This window comes from Sapajus apella, unplaced genomic scaffold, assembly GCF_009761245.1.
Source record: "Sapajus apella isolate SASKATOON/1434 unplaced genomic scaffold, GSC_monkey_1.0 scaffold9, whole genome shotgun sequence".
Taxonomy (NCBI): domain Eukaryota; kingdom Metazoa; phylum Chordata; class Mammalia; order Primates; family Cebidae; genus Sapajus; species Sapajus apella.
Window position 1 is genome coordinate 43,830,628 of NW_022436949.1, and position 14,728 is coordinate 43,845,355.

A 14,728-nucleotide genomic window follows, 5' to 3' on the forward strand; every position below is an offset into this window, starting at 1 on the left:
TGTGTGTGTGTGTGTGTGTGTGTGTGTGTGTGTGTGTGTGTGTGTGTTTTATTTGAGGCAGGGGGAATATGAATTAACTGTAATGAGTCTGGATCTCGTTTGTGGCAGCTGGAGACCAGCGGCTGCTGAGGATCGAGTAGGGTTTCCCAGAAAGAAGGGAGCCGAGGCTCACAAAGAAGCGAGGCCCTGGTATCTGACCAGCTCGTGGAGACGTGGGAGAGCCTGCTTCTCATCTGGAACAGTTTAGCAGTCTCGGCCTCCCTCTCTCTCCCAGCTCTGGGGAGTATCGGTGGCCTCTGGCTGTTTCATTTTATTGTTGTTAAGGCCTTCTCCTTGTCAGTGTGCTGGTTTGACCGCCCAGCCCTGGCCCCTGCTTGGGAACCCCTCTCCTTCCAGCAGGCAGCATCTTCTGAGCCAACCCTGGCCTAGCACTGGATTCTGTTTAATGTGCTTTGCACGTGGTGACTTGCGGAGCCCATTTCAGAACATCCTACAGCATTGTCTTGCTTTTCTTATTCAGTCTGAACACTGAAGGAGAGGAGAAATAAATATCTTTCAGGTCCTGAAAGCTTTAGGGGGAGTTGTCTTAAAAACAGGCTTCGTGGTTCCGGAGACTCTGGGAGGGCCCTGCTTCATTCTGCCTTTGGCTGTCTGCCTCCTTCCACAGTGTTCTTGTAGGGGGTTTATTCTCCGTCTTTGGGATGGGTTGGTCTACGGGATCTGACAGTTTCTGACAGTGTGCTTCATAAGTGGGTACAGCTAGCACATGGCTCACTTGATATTCCTGCAGCATCGTTCTGCAGCAAGGCATCAATATTGGAGTTACTCCAAGCACAACGAAACGTTTGTGTTTTTAGAATGTCTGGCTAATAGATCTGCTTCTGGGTAAAATAAATAGAAGCATTGTTGGGCAGTGGCTGCTTTACTGAGGGAATTGTTGGTGGAGACAGTGAGTAGATGCCTTCCTAGCCCAGAATCTCTTACTTGTTTCTTTCATTTGAACGGGAAACTAGAAAACCTTGCTGTGGAGGTAGCTGTGCCTCCTAGGGGCAGGGATTCTATGGTGCACCCCCACCCCCCCGCCGTGATTTGGGGTGTGGTGTTTCATTGAGAAGGAGTTCTGTCATTGTGGGAATCCTTTTGAAGTTTGGTTTATAATGGCCCCTTTCACATGGATATTCTCTTCCTTGAATTGGTACAGGGATGGATTTATTCCTTGGGTCAAAATAGAATGCTAACGTTACTCTGTAGCCAAACTTATCAAAGAAGATCTTAAAATAATAATCTTGGACAACTTTTTTACTGGGTTATTGCGTTTACCTCAAAATTATGCTGAGGCTGCAAGCAACCTGGGGGAATGTTTTTATTTCGCGTTTCATTAAAGAAACTGTCCGGTGGGGGGGGGTCTGGGCGTGGTGACTCATGCCTGTAATCCTAGCACTTTGGGAGACTGAGGCAGATCACTTGAGGTCAGGAGTTCGAGACCAGCCTGGCCAACATGGAGAAATCCCGTCTCTACTAAAAATACAAAAATTAGCCAGGAGTGGTGGTGTGCACCTGTAATCCCAGCTACTTGGGAGGTTGAGGCGGGAGAATCACTTGAACCCAGGAGGCAGAGGTTGTAGTGAGCTGAGATCAGGCCACTGCACTCCAGCCTGGGTGACAGAGTAAGACTGTCTTTAAAAAGCAAAAAACAAAAAAACACTGTCCAAGTAAATTTTTATTTTTGTTAAAGATACAAACTATAGCATTGAAAGGGTTAGTTTTTTTAAACAGTGAAGCTTATACTCATTTACTTTATTGAACACACAAGAGCTTAATTCATTTGGAAAATTATATATATTTATGAGGAGGATGCTTGTGATAAACATCAGGAAGAAAAAACTCCTTTCACCCTGGAGGGGGTTAGAGAATCCCAGAAAAATAATAAGAGGCTGGCTTCTGCAGGCAGAATATGCTTAGGAAAAATGGCATTGTGATTTTCCCAGAGGATAAGAGAAATTCTGTGGATTTGTAAGTACTGCAATTGCCTGATTTTTTTTTTTTTCTTTTCTTTTTTTTTTTTTTTTTTTGAGACAGAGTTTCTGTCTTGTTGCCCGGGCTGGAGTGCATGGCTTAATCTTGGCTCACCATAACCTCTGCCTCCTGGGTTCAAGCAATTCTCCTGCCTCAGCCTCCCTAGTAGCTGGGATTGCAGGCATGCGCCACCACACCTGGCTAATTTTGTATTTTTAGTAGAGACGGGGTTTCTCCATGTTGGTCAGGCTGGTCTTGAACTCCTGACCTCAGGTGATCCACCTGCCTCAGCCTCCCAAAGAGCTGGGATTACAGGCGTGGGCCACCGCGCCCGGCCTTGCTTGATGTTTTGATAGCTTGGTGGACTGGACATTTTAAAGAAGCCTTTTGTTACTGGCCTTGCTTATTGCAGATAACTGCTTAGTATTTTTGAGAAATGCAATTTCCTCACCAGCTGAAGGCGTTACAGGTAAGAGGGGCCAGTATAATTCCGTAATGCGGGTGCCAGACTCTTTCTACCTTGGATGGACAAGTATTCCCTGTATTGGTTACCATTTGCCTGGGAGGGCAGGGTGTGGGGTGTGAGGTTCTTGTGGCAGTCTCTCTGCTATCCTGCTGTCGTTTGGTGCTTTTGGTTGAAAGGAGCCTCTCCAGGCCTGGCTATTGAATGGGAAGCAATGGATCAGCTTCGCTTCTTGCCTTTTAGTGCCCGGGTTTATGCTGTGGTGGTACTGGGCTGTCCCTTTGTCCTCTTTCTGTTTCAGCTGTGGCGACATAGGTAGGTTGTTACCGCCTTAACCGCTTCCACATGGCCGGGAAGGTCAGAGCCAAACAGTTTTCATTCAAATTACTTGAAATACTGATTTCTCCAGTCCCATTCTGCCAAATGCAGCCTTCGTTGTTAAGAAGCCCCCAGGAAATGTATATTTAAAACTGACAAAACTTTTTATAGGCTGCCCTTGCCTTGGTTTGAGTTCGTTAAAAATGTGTGGCCAAGTTGGCACTTGGAGCAAAAGTGGGTAATTGATACGTTACTAACATATTGTGCTCCAAGCTTTTGATAGTAATCCATGGAGACTGAAGCTGAGGCATGCTCAGTGCTGCCTGCAAACTTTGAACTCAGATTTTAAGTGTTCTTATTTTAATGTGGGGTGGAAATTATAGATATACTTCAAGACTTGCAATTAATGTGGGAATTTATCATTTACACTGAGTGAATTTCATATGTAAAACTGTCATATTTGTTCATACATTAAAAAAAGCCTCAGGCCAAACGAGACTGCCTTTAACTCTCTATTATGATAATAACCTCTTACTGCAAGAGTAACTTCAGTTTATGTGCAGAGTTTTAGCAAAATGCTTTTCATAAATATATTAATTATAAGAGAAGACCTAAAAATCCAGTATTATGGTGACTTTCAGTTTTTGTTCTTATTTTGTTCATTCAGGATCTAGTATAGTATCTGAATATAGCAAACTTGAAAGGGAGTCTCACTGTCACCCAGGCTGGAGTGCAGTGGTGTGATCTTGGTTCATTACAACCTCCGCCTCCTAGGTTCAAGCAGTCCTCCAGCCTCAGCCTCCCGAGTAGCTGTGAGTATAGGCATATGCCACCATACCTGGTTAATTTTTGTATTTTTAGTAGAGATAGGGTTTCACCATATTGGCCAGTCTGGTCTTGAGCTCCCGACTTGTGATTTGCCTGCCTTGGCCCACCAAAGTGCTGGAATTACAAGTGTTAGCCACCGCACCCAGCCCTGTTTTCTTTTTGAAAGAGGGTCTCACTCTGTCACCCAGGCTGGAGTGAAGTGGCAATCATGGCTCACTGAAGCCTCGACCTCTTGGGCTCAAGCAATCCTTCCATCTCAGTCTCCTGAGTAGCTATGATAACAGACATGTGCCACCATGCTGAGCTAGTTTATTATTTTTTTTTAATAGACAAGAGTCTCACCACTATATTGCCCAGTTTGGTAAATCCTTGTTGAATGAATAATACATCCAGTTTTTGCCATCCCTTCAAATCAGTCTTTAGGGTTTTTAAAGGGAACTTGTTAATTGTAATGATAGATTGCAGTTCTGGCAGTTTGATATTTGATTTTGTTTTCATTTCATTCTAATTTAGTATTTTAAACTAATCCTTAAAGCTGAGTCAGATTGTAAAAAGACGTAGGCTCCTTTAAAGAAGACAATAAAAGCATGAAGAAGAAAATGAAACAAACTTGAAATCCTACCACCTGTTACTGACTCCTACCTTAGCATTTTGGCATCTGTTCTTTTACATAGCCTTCTCATTTCTTAACCTCCCCCAAATTTGACATTGTAATTGTTTTATATAGTACTTGTCTATAAATTTAATGTGCTCACCTTTCCTTTTTGGACTTTGAAGCTTGCTTCTGGGATACATTTTCCTTCTTCCTTTTAGAAATTCTGTCAGCATCTGTTGGTGGTAACTTCAGGTTTTGCATGTCTTAAATACCTTTGTTCTTGAATAGTATATTTACCTGGGTGTGCAATTCTGTATTGTTCCTGTGTTAATCAACCATGTTCTGGTCCCATTGCTATTGCTGTCTAATTATTTGTAAGTAGTCTGTCTTTTCTCTCTGGCTCCTTTTAAGATCCTTTGGTGTTCTGCAGTCTTGCTTTGACATGTCTAGGTATTTCTTCCCTTTGACTTTTTACTTTTTTTTGAGTCAGGGTCTCACTCCCATTGCCCAGGTTGGAGTGCAGTGGCATGATCTCAGCTCACTGCAGCCTCAACTTCCTGGGCTCAAGTCGGGCTACAGGCAAGCACCACCATGCCTGGCTAGTTTTTTGTATTTTTACTAGAGATAGGGTTTTGCCATGTTGCCCAGGCTAGTCTTAAACTGCTGGGCTCAAGTGATCCTCCTGCCTCGGCTTCCCAAAGTGCTGGGTATACGGGCATGAACTGCCATGCCTGGGTCTCCTTTGCTTTTATTCCTCTCTCTCTCTTCTTCCCTCTTCTCCTCCCCCTCTCTTCTGCTTTTCTTCCCTGCTCCCTTGCTGCTGTCTCTCCCATCCTCTTTATCAGTTTGTTATTTTCTGTTGCTCAGCAGTATTTCAGAGGCTGGGTGTGCTATGACTTGGGCATCCACTCACCTGTGGCCACTGCAGTTGTTTTCTGCGTTGGCTATCATGAATACAGCTGCTGTGAACATTTGTGAACAAATCTTTGTGTGGAGATATGTTTTTCATTCTTCCTGCTGGGTCTTAAGGGTGTACGTAACTTTATAATAAGCTATGTGTAAGAAAGCGTTGGCAGCATTTTAGATTCCCACCTGTGATGTATGAGACTTCTAGTGACTCCAATCCTGATCTGACACTTGGAATGCTCAGTCTTTTCCTTTTAGCCGTTCTAGTGGCTGTGTGGTAATATCTCATTGTGGTTTTGTTTTTCATTTCTCTGATGACTAATGAAATGCTTTCATGTGCTTACTGGTCATTTGTACATCTTTTGTGAGTGTCTGTTAGCTATTTCCTTTTTGTTTTTTTGAAAAGGAGTCTCTGTCACCCAGACTGGAGTGCTCGTCTGCCTCACTTGTTTTCTTTTTTTTTTGTTTTTTGTTTTTTTGAGATGGAGTTTTGCTCTTGTAGCCCAGGCTGGAGTGCCGTGTGACACGATCTTGGCTCGCTGCAACCTCTGCCTCCCAGGTTCTAGCGATTCTTCTGCCTCAGCCTCCCGAGTAGCTGGGATTACAGGCATGCAACACGACACTGGCTATTTTTTGTATTCTTGGTAGAGATGGGGTTTCACCACGTTTAATTCTTTTGTTCGGATTGTTTTATATAGCTTTAGTATATTTGATATACAACAAACTTCACATTCTTAATATCATCTTACAGTTTGTAGGAGTTCTTTATGTATTTGTATAAACCCTTTGTAAAGATCTGTATAGTGTGAATATTTTCACCCAACCTATTTCTTACCTTTTCGTTTTTTAGATATCTTTCGAAAAGCAAAAGTTATTAGGAAAACATTTTACGTGGTCTAGTTATTGAACTTATTTAATGTCAGGAAATTTATTCAGTATTGGAGAAATAGCACATTTCTTGTGTGTATGGCAAGCGAAAAATGACATATTGCTCCGTTCAAGAGATCAGGCTCCATTTACTGGATGTCAGTGGAACCGTTTTGTTCTTGTCTAACTAAAACTGAGTTGGAAAAACTCAAGGATGAAGAAAAAAATTACCTGCTTATTTTGAAAATATAAGCAAATAAGTATTTAAGATTATGATCAAATAAATAGATTTCTAAAGTCCCAAATTGAGTTTGTGTTTGTTCTTTGGCACACAGAAGGATAATGGGAAAAAATGCTTTTGAAATCAATGAAAAATGGCTGCCCTGGGCAAAAGCAAGTTACAACATTCTGAAAAGAGGTCAGCGTGGCAGACACACAGCTCTACAGTCTTGCTTTCCATAGCTTCAGTTACCCACAGTCAACTGTGGTCTGAAAATATTAAACGGAAAATTCCAAAAGTAAACAATTCACAGGTCTTACATGGTGTACTGTTTTGAGTAGCATGATGAAATCTCATAGCGTCCCACTCTGTCTGTCCCTTCTTCATTATGAGAAGCTGAGTACAGTACATTAAGGTATTTTGAGAGATAACATTCACATAACTTTTATTACGGTATGTCATTGTTCTGTTTTATTACTATTGTTAAACTATGCCTAATGCATACATTAAAGTTTACCACAGGCATGTAAGTACAGGAAAACACATAGTGTATGTCAGCGCTACCCGAGGTTTTTAGGCATCCACTGGGGGTCTTGGAATTAAACCATCTGGAGAGGGGGCCGTCAGTTTCTCTGTTTTGGTAGTAATTGTATCTTTTTATTAGCGCATTCTCCTTAGGTTCTGAGCTAAATAAGCAAATAACCAGTATTGTAAGGCCAGGAAGTATGCTTCCCTAGTTTTAGTTTTCTTGCCTATAGAAGGTCAGTGATAAACATTGGTTGATTTCAACTAAAATTTGTGAAATGTACACTCTCTATGACGTTTTAGAATACGGAAGGTGCAGGATGATCTCAAAGGTGACAAGAATTTGGAGTCTAGGTGTTGAAGCCAGACAAACCTGCCCTTATATATCTTTCACTCTTTTTTTTTGAGATGGAGTCTCACTCTGTTGCCCAGACTGGAGTGCAGTGGTGCGATCTCAGCTCACTGCAACCTCCTCCTCCTGGGTTCAAGTGATTTTCCTGCCTCAGCCTCCCTAGTAACTGGGATTACAGGCATGTGCCACCACCCCCGGCTAGTTTTTGTATATTTAGTAGAGATGGGGTTTCATCATGTTGGCCAGGCTGGTCTCAAACTCCTGACCTCCAGTGATCCGCCCGCCTTGGCCTCCCAAAGTGCTGAGATTACAGTTGCGAACCAATGTACTTAGCCATATCTTCTCTCTTTGATGTTGGGCAGGTTATCAATGCTCTTTCCCTAAAACCTCAAGGGAACATTTAAGAGTGTGTTTGTCTGCAAGCGGCAGAAGTTTCAGCCATCACATACTGAGTTGCTCCAAGTAATAAAAGAAAGGAGCTCCCAGTCTATGTCTCAGCCTGAAGTATCATCAAGGACCCAGATGTTTTCTGTCCTACTCTGCTGCCCTCGGCATGTTGCTTTTTGCACTTAGGCTTGTTGCCCACTGGTTAATTAGACTGCTGCAGCCTAATTACTCATTATGGCTAATGGCAGTTGCAGCTCCAAGCTTCATACTCTCATGCGTTTGTTGTTACCAGGTCAGTAGCAGCACAGGCTTCTCATTGAGCAAAATCCTTCCCAGAAGCCTCCAGCATCTGGGAGGTCTTTGAAGAAGATTCTGGGGAATGTTTGTGTGCTCTTAAAAGGAGACAGAAAGACTAGATGTGATGCCTGGAATTACAGCAGCGATGTTGTTGCTAGACTTGAAGCAGGCAAGAGGGTGACAGAGCTGAAAGTATATCCAGAGTCCCTAAATGCATCATTGAGTCATTTAGATTGTCTGCACCTGAAGCTTAGCATGCTAAATACTAACGTAGTTTAGGATACCAAATAGTATGCGAACTTACTTTCTCATCCTACTTGAGTTGGGGTTTTCGGTTATTGCCATTAAAGCATCATGACTGATATATTAATTGGAAGACTTTACCTTTCATCTGCCATTTAATATTGTCTATGAGAAAACTGGTTTCCACCTGTTAATTATGTGGAAAGTGACTTATGTCAAATCAACTGTTAGAGATGGTCTCTTTATAAGGACTTTAGATATTTGGTAATATGTGCAAATCACTCAACGGAGTCTACATGAATTTTACCTCCTCTTTTTTTTTTTTTTTTTTTTGAGACAGAGTTTCGCTCTGTTACCCAGGCTGGAGTGCAATGGCGCGATCTCGGCTCACCACAACCTCCACCTCCTGGGTTCAAGCAGTTCTCCTGGGTTCAAGCAGTTCAAGCCTCCCGAGTAGCTGGGACTACAGGCATGCGCCACCATGCCCAGCTAATTTTTTGTATTTTTAGTAGGGACAGGGTTTCACCATGTTGACCAGGATGGTCTCGATCTCTTGACCTCATGATCCACCCGTCTCGGCCTCCCAAAGTGCTGGGATTATAGGCGTGAGCCACTGCGCCTGGCCTACCTCCTTTTAAGCTGCCTTGCAGGGCATCTGCTTGGAGTCTACTATTTGGGAGTTTGAGTTACAGAACATAATTGAGAGTATTGCTTCATTTCTTCAAGAGAAAAATGATGGAAGGGCTGGCCATTTTTGTCGATCTAGAATAGCATCTATCTGCACATTTACTATCGTTAGGAACGTTGTGAGGAACTTACTTATCAGGGGTTTGTGATCCTCCTTTGTAATCTTACCAGAGTTTTTGGTTCTCTAACATCAGGTGCTAGCAGGGGCCAAGATGGAGCCAAGTGGAGTGAGCTGTTTGCAAATATCAGGATATGGGAAACCAGAGGCTTTCTAAATGAGACAAACATGTTAGTGAATCTGCGAAGAAAAGTTAAGTGATTTAAGAATAACCTTGTGTGTGTGTGTGTGTGTGTGTGTGTGTGTGTGTGTGTGTGTGTATTTTTGAGACAGACTCTCGCTGTGCTACTCAGGTTGGGGAGCAGTGGTGCAGTCTTGGCTCACTGCAACCTCCGCCTCCTGGGTTCAGATCAGTCTCCTACCTCAGCCTCCTGAGTAGGTGGAATTACAGATGTACGCCACCACGCCTGGCTAATGTTTGTATTTTTAGTAGATGGGCTTTCACCATGTTGACCAGGCTGGTTTCAACTCCTGACCTCAGGTGATCCACCTACCTTGGCCTCCCAAAGTGCTGGGATTACAGGCGTGAGCCACCACACCCGGCCTTCTTTGAGTTTTAATGCATACGTTTGTGTAACCAACTCCATAGTCAGGATATGGGACGTTTCTGTCAACTCAGAAAATCCCCTTGCATTGCACCCCCAGCCCCTGTTAACCACCCATCTTTGCTCTGTCACTAATTTCAGTTTGGTCTTTTCCAGTATGTCATATACATGGAATCTTAGCATTTGTAACCTTTTGAGACTGGCTGCTTTCATTCAGCCTAATGTCTTTGTGATTCCAACAGTGCACTCACTTTTGCTGTCTAGTATTCCATCATATGGACGTACCACAGTGTGTTTATCCATTCACTTACTGAAGAACAGTTGAATTGTGTCCAGTTTGGGGCAATTACGAATAGAGCTGCTATAAACTCTCATAAACAGGTTTTGATGAGGATGGATGCAGTTTGATTTCTCATGGACAAATAGCTAGAAAGAAAATCCTTATACTGTCAGAATTTTTTATCTTGGCCATTTTAATAGGTGTGTAGTGGTAGTTCATCATGGTTATATATTTTTTTTAACTAAAAAAAAAAAAAAAAATACAGGCCGGGCGCGGTGGCTCACGCCTATAATCCCAGCACTTTGGGAGGCCGAGGCGGGTGGATCACGAGGTCAAGAGATGGAGACCATCCTGGTCAACATGGTAAAACCCCGTCTCTACTAAAACTACAAAAAATTAGCTGGGCATGGTGGCGTGTGCGTGTAATCCCAGCTACTCAGGAGGCTGAGGCAGGAGAATTGCCTGAACCCAGGAGGCGGAGGGTGTGGTGAGCCGAGATCGCGCCATTGCACTCCAGCCTGGGCAACAAGAGCAAAACTCTGTCTCAAAAAAAAAAAAAAAAAAAAAAAAAAATACAGAGAAAAACATCTTTAGGAAGGGCCGATCTGAAGATGGGACTAAACAATTTCCTGGACTGTCTGGCAGAAGAAGACCGCAGAAGCTTTGCTCGCTGCCTGCGTTTTGAAGGAGTGGATTGGAAAGAGGAATTTGGGTCTAAAATCTGAGCCCCAGAATGGAACAGTGTCAGCATGAAGTAAATAAGATGTCAGTCCTGTAGTGCTTATCTCAGAGACCTGGTGGGGCATGTAGGTTTAACTCCAGTGACTACTTTGTTAATTCTCTATGTGAATATAAAGAGATAATCATTCAAAAGTAAAATTACAGAAGTAACTACAAGGCTCCGTGGAGGTGGAGAAAGGAAGGCAGGCTTCTGGGCATGCTTTGTTATCTGTCCCTGCATGACACGGTACCCCCAGAGTTGAGCGGCTTGAAACAGCGGTGAATACTGATTATCTTTTGCAGTTTTTGTGGGTTAGGACTTTGGGAATGGCTTCAATAAACAGTTCTGGCTTGGATGTTTGCAATAAAGATGTCAGCTGGAAGCTGGGCATGGTGGCACATACCTGTAGTCTCCGCTACTCAGGAGGCTGAGGGGAGAGGATCACTTGAGCCAGGGAGTTCCCAGCCTTGGCAACATAGCAAGACCCCATCTCTATTTTTTTAAAAAAGTCAACTGGGATTGGGGGATATGCTACCCAGGAGCCCGATAAGCTCCTTAGGCAGGGTGCTTGAGTACCGTGCATGGTGGCTAGCTTCTCCCAGAGTGAGTGATCCGTGAGGAAACCAAGGGAAAACGACTAGTGGTTTCCTTAAATTTTAATTTAATTTTTTAATTTTTTGAGACGGGACCTCACTCTGTCACCCAGGCTGGAGTACAGTGGTGTGAGCTCAGCTCATTGCAACCTCCACCTCCCAGGCTCAAACGATCCTCCCACTTCAGTCTCCCAAGTAGCTGAGACTACAGGTACGCATCACCACACCTGGCTAATTTTTGTGTTTTTTTGTAGAGCCGGGGGTCTCACAATGTTGCCCAGGCTGGTCTTGAATTCCTGAGCTCAAGCAGTTGTCCACTTCGGCCCCCTAAAGTGCTGGGATTACAGGGGTGAGCCACTGCACCCAGACCCACGGTGGCTGTGATGCCAACCGTGGAAGTTATACACTGTCACTTCCACAGTATATTCTTGGGCTTACTGCCAGCTGTGACTCCACGGGAGGCAGTTACGCACAAGTGTGGATGCCAGGAGGCAAGAATCATCGAGTGCTATCTTGGAAGCTGGCTACCACAGGACGCTGAGGCAGCTGTGTTCAAATCCGGCTTCTGCTGCTCGAGTTGTGCGGTCTAGAGCAAGTCATTTCATTTGAATCCCAATTTCCTCCCATATTAAAAAAAATAAAAATAATACCTTCTGAACAATGCCCATTAAGATACAAACCATGGATTCTAAATAGCTTTTTATAAAAGTCTTTGTGATCACTGTTTTTTAAGATTTGGAATTTTGGCCATTTGGAATTTCTGTTGAGAATGAAAGATAATATATATGAAAACATACTCTCTGGCAATTTATAAAAGACTTAAGACATGGTAGCTGTTATTTGTATTAGTAAACTATGAAGCTTTGAATCTGAACTGTGTGTAAGCATGTAAACAAAGGTAAACACATTAACATTCTTTTTAGCAAAAGTCTTAGTCACGCAGCTTCTTTGATTTTATTTATTTTCAGACATAAGTTCTTACACTGTCGCCCAGGCTGGAGCGCAGTGGTGCAATCATAGCTCATTGCAGCCTTGAACTCCTGGCTCAAACGGTCCTCCTACCTTAGATTTCCAAAGTCGTGGGATTACAGGTGTGAGCCACTGTGCCTGGCTGCTTTTTAAATTTTGTATAGAGATGGAGCCTTGCCATGTTGCACAGGCTGGTCTTGAATGCCTGGCATCAAGCAATCCTCCTGCCTCAGCCTCCCAAAGTGTTAGGGTGAGCCACTGTACCTGGTCGCCATTAGAATCTGGGTTTTTTAAATTTAAATTTAATTTTTTTTTTGAAGAGACAGTGTTTTACAGTGTTGCCCAGGGTGATCTCGAACTCCTGGGCTCAGGCAGTCCTGCCTTGGCATCCCAAAGTGCTGGGATTACAGGCATGAACTACCGTACCCGGCAGAATCTATATATGTTTTTATTTATATTTTCCTTTCCTGAAAGGGGAAAGTCAGTCCCTGAATTAGCAAAAACAAAATTCCTCATCTAGTCTTCAATAATACCCCCAAATAAGAAGTATGTAATTTGAGGTCTGCTGGGCTGTGCTGGAAGGAGGTCGAGAGACTTATTGATGAGTTTAGCGTGTCTGCAGAGTGGACGTGAAGGACCACCGCACTGCATCACTGTCGCTTCACAGAGGTTTTAGAGAACGCTCACTTGTGAAAGTAGTTTTGGAATGCATGAATCAGCACCCTTTGAATTGACTGGAGTAGTCAAGAAAAGTTTTGGTTTTGAATGATCATTGTGTGGGATCATGTTACTGTTTTGCTGGAATTGATGAGTGTGGCTGGAAGAAACCTGGTGTTTTTGCCCCATTTTCTTTCCCAGCCTCCTGTACTTCCCTCTTCCCCCATCAGCCCCCCCCCCATGCTGTCTAGGTGACCTTCCGACAACAAGCCACAGGCCTCCTCTGTCACATCTTCCCATCTGCCACTGCCCCGGCCTTCCACCAAGTCCCTCTCTGCTCTGACATTCACCCGGTCCCTGCTTACCTCCTTCGAGAAGCCTTCCCTAAGGCTAACATCTCCTGGGTGCCACCTTGGTCCCTCCATGCTTTTACTGGCGTGTTTACTCTCTTCCCCACTTAATATGCTCATCTGAGCACTAACGTTTATTGAACATTTCAAGTCCTAGGCTGAGATCTAACAGCCCAACCACCTGATTTTTATTCTCATTTTACATAAGAGGGAAATGGAGGCTCAGAGAGGTTAAGTGTGTTGCCTAAGGTCACACAGCTTATAATTGGCACAGCAGAGGTAGAAGCTCAGGAAGTTTTTCGTCACTTAGAACAACTTCTACTTAAGTGTTTTACACATCTGCATTCCTGATGCCTGGCAAAGTGCCAGGAACATAGTAGGTGCTCAATAAATAGTTGTTGAAGATGAACTCTTAAGCAGTAAACTTTATCACAAATCATTTCTGTACATTTGTTTGTAAAATGTAGCCTCCTTTGGCCTTCTGCAGGTTGAGGTTCTGAGTTACTGCTCTTCCTTGACCCTCCTATTGCTGGGGGTCACTTACCACTTCTTTTGTGATTATACTGTTAGTTTGCGGCTTAAAAGGTGAGCATGTTTGCTTAAAATTCTATGCATGACATATACTTACATGCACTGAGAAAAGGCTGTCACTTATGATTTTCTTTGCATGAGATTAATGGAGGTGGTTTTTATTTTCCACTTTGAACTTTTCTGTATTGTTCCCATGAATTTTTATTGCTTTTGTAATTACCAAGCCATGTTACTTCCAAGGAGAAGAGTAAACTATTTTTTTCAGAGTGCATGAAAAGGAAAACCTTAAATTTTTTTCCCCTGTGGATTAAGCTAAGCCTGTGACACATGTAAAAAGTCACGGGAGACATACTTTGGCTGCAGAACATGCATTGCAGCTCTGTCCCTGCCCTACTACTGAAACTGTTTACTCCCAGGTCATTTTCTTATTCCAGTGTGTCACAGGCACATAACAAAGGAAGACAGGTGTGCATGACACTTGAGTGAGAGGTGGTCTTCTAGGGGAGATGGTTATTCCAAGGAGTGTACCTGTAGTTCAGAAGTTCAAGGTTGTCCAGGTGAGTGGGATGCTTTGGTTTTGGAGGTAGAGTAATGCATTGGTATGAACTGAGGCTCTAGGCACCATATGAGAATAGTAACTCCAAAGTCACACAAATAAACCCCAAAGTGTGAGTTTGAGGTCAGGCCCAGAGCCTTTGGCAGGTGACCGGGGACCAGGGACAGGGAACAGCTGCTTTTCTCAGGATTATAGGTAATTTAGCCAGGACTGCAGGGGCTAAGAGACTGTCTGGTGGTTTGATTCTTTCGACTTAAAAAATGGCATGCTTCACTGTTAGGAAATAAAATTCTGAGGGAGGCAGAGATGGTTTTCTCTTCCGTCTGTGTCATGCTGTTTGTGGCCGCACCCGCCTGTTCACCTGGAGGAGCTAGCAGGAGGGGCATTGTCCTAGCTCCGTTCCTTGCTTTCCCTGGCATAATTTTGGGCCAGGAAGATGCATCGGTTCTAAAAATTGAGGAGAAAGAATGAGAAAAGTCTGTCTTCAAGGTAGAGAAATCCCAGTGATCTGTCAAAATCCATTTCCTGAAAATTGCTTGGAAGTCTACTGTGTGAACTGGCATGGCAAAGAGCGTGTAGGAAACGCTTTCTGGCCCACCCCCGGAAGCATGCTACTTGATGGGGTGCTATTCCCGTGGCTGGTTTTGTGCTGCTATCCTGCTGGGCACTGTGCTCAGTGTGTTGCAGAGATTTTTACTCGACCC

The 14,728-nt window shown here is 43.6% G+C and overlaps 1 protein-coding gene across 6 annotated transcripts in view; it reads left to right on the forward strand.

Annotated features, from left to right (window-relative positions):
* FARP1 (FERM, ARH/RhoGEF and pleckstrin domain protein 1) overlaps positions 1–14,728 on the forward strand; it is a 319,198-nt gene that overhangs the window by 1,667 nt on the left and 302,803 nt on the right. The gene's annotated exons all lie outside the window — the stretch shown is intronic.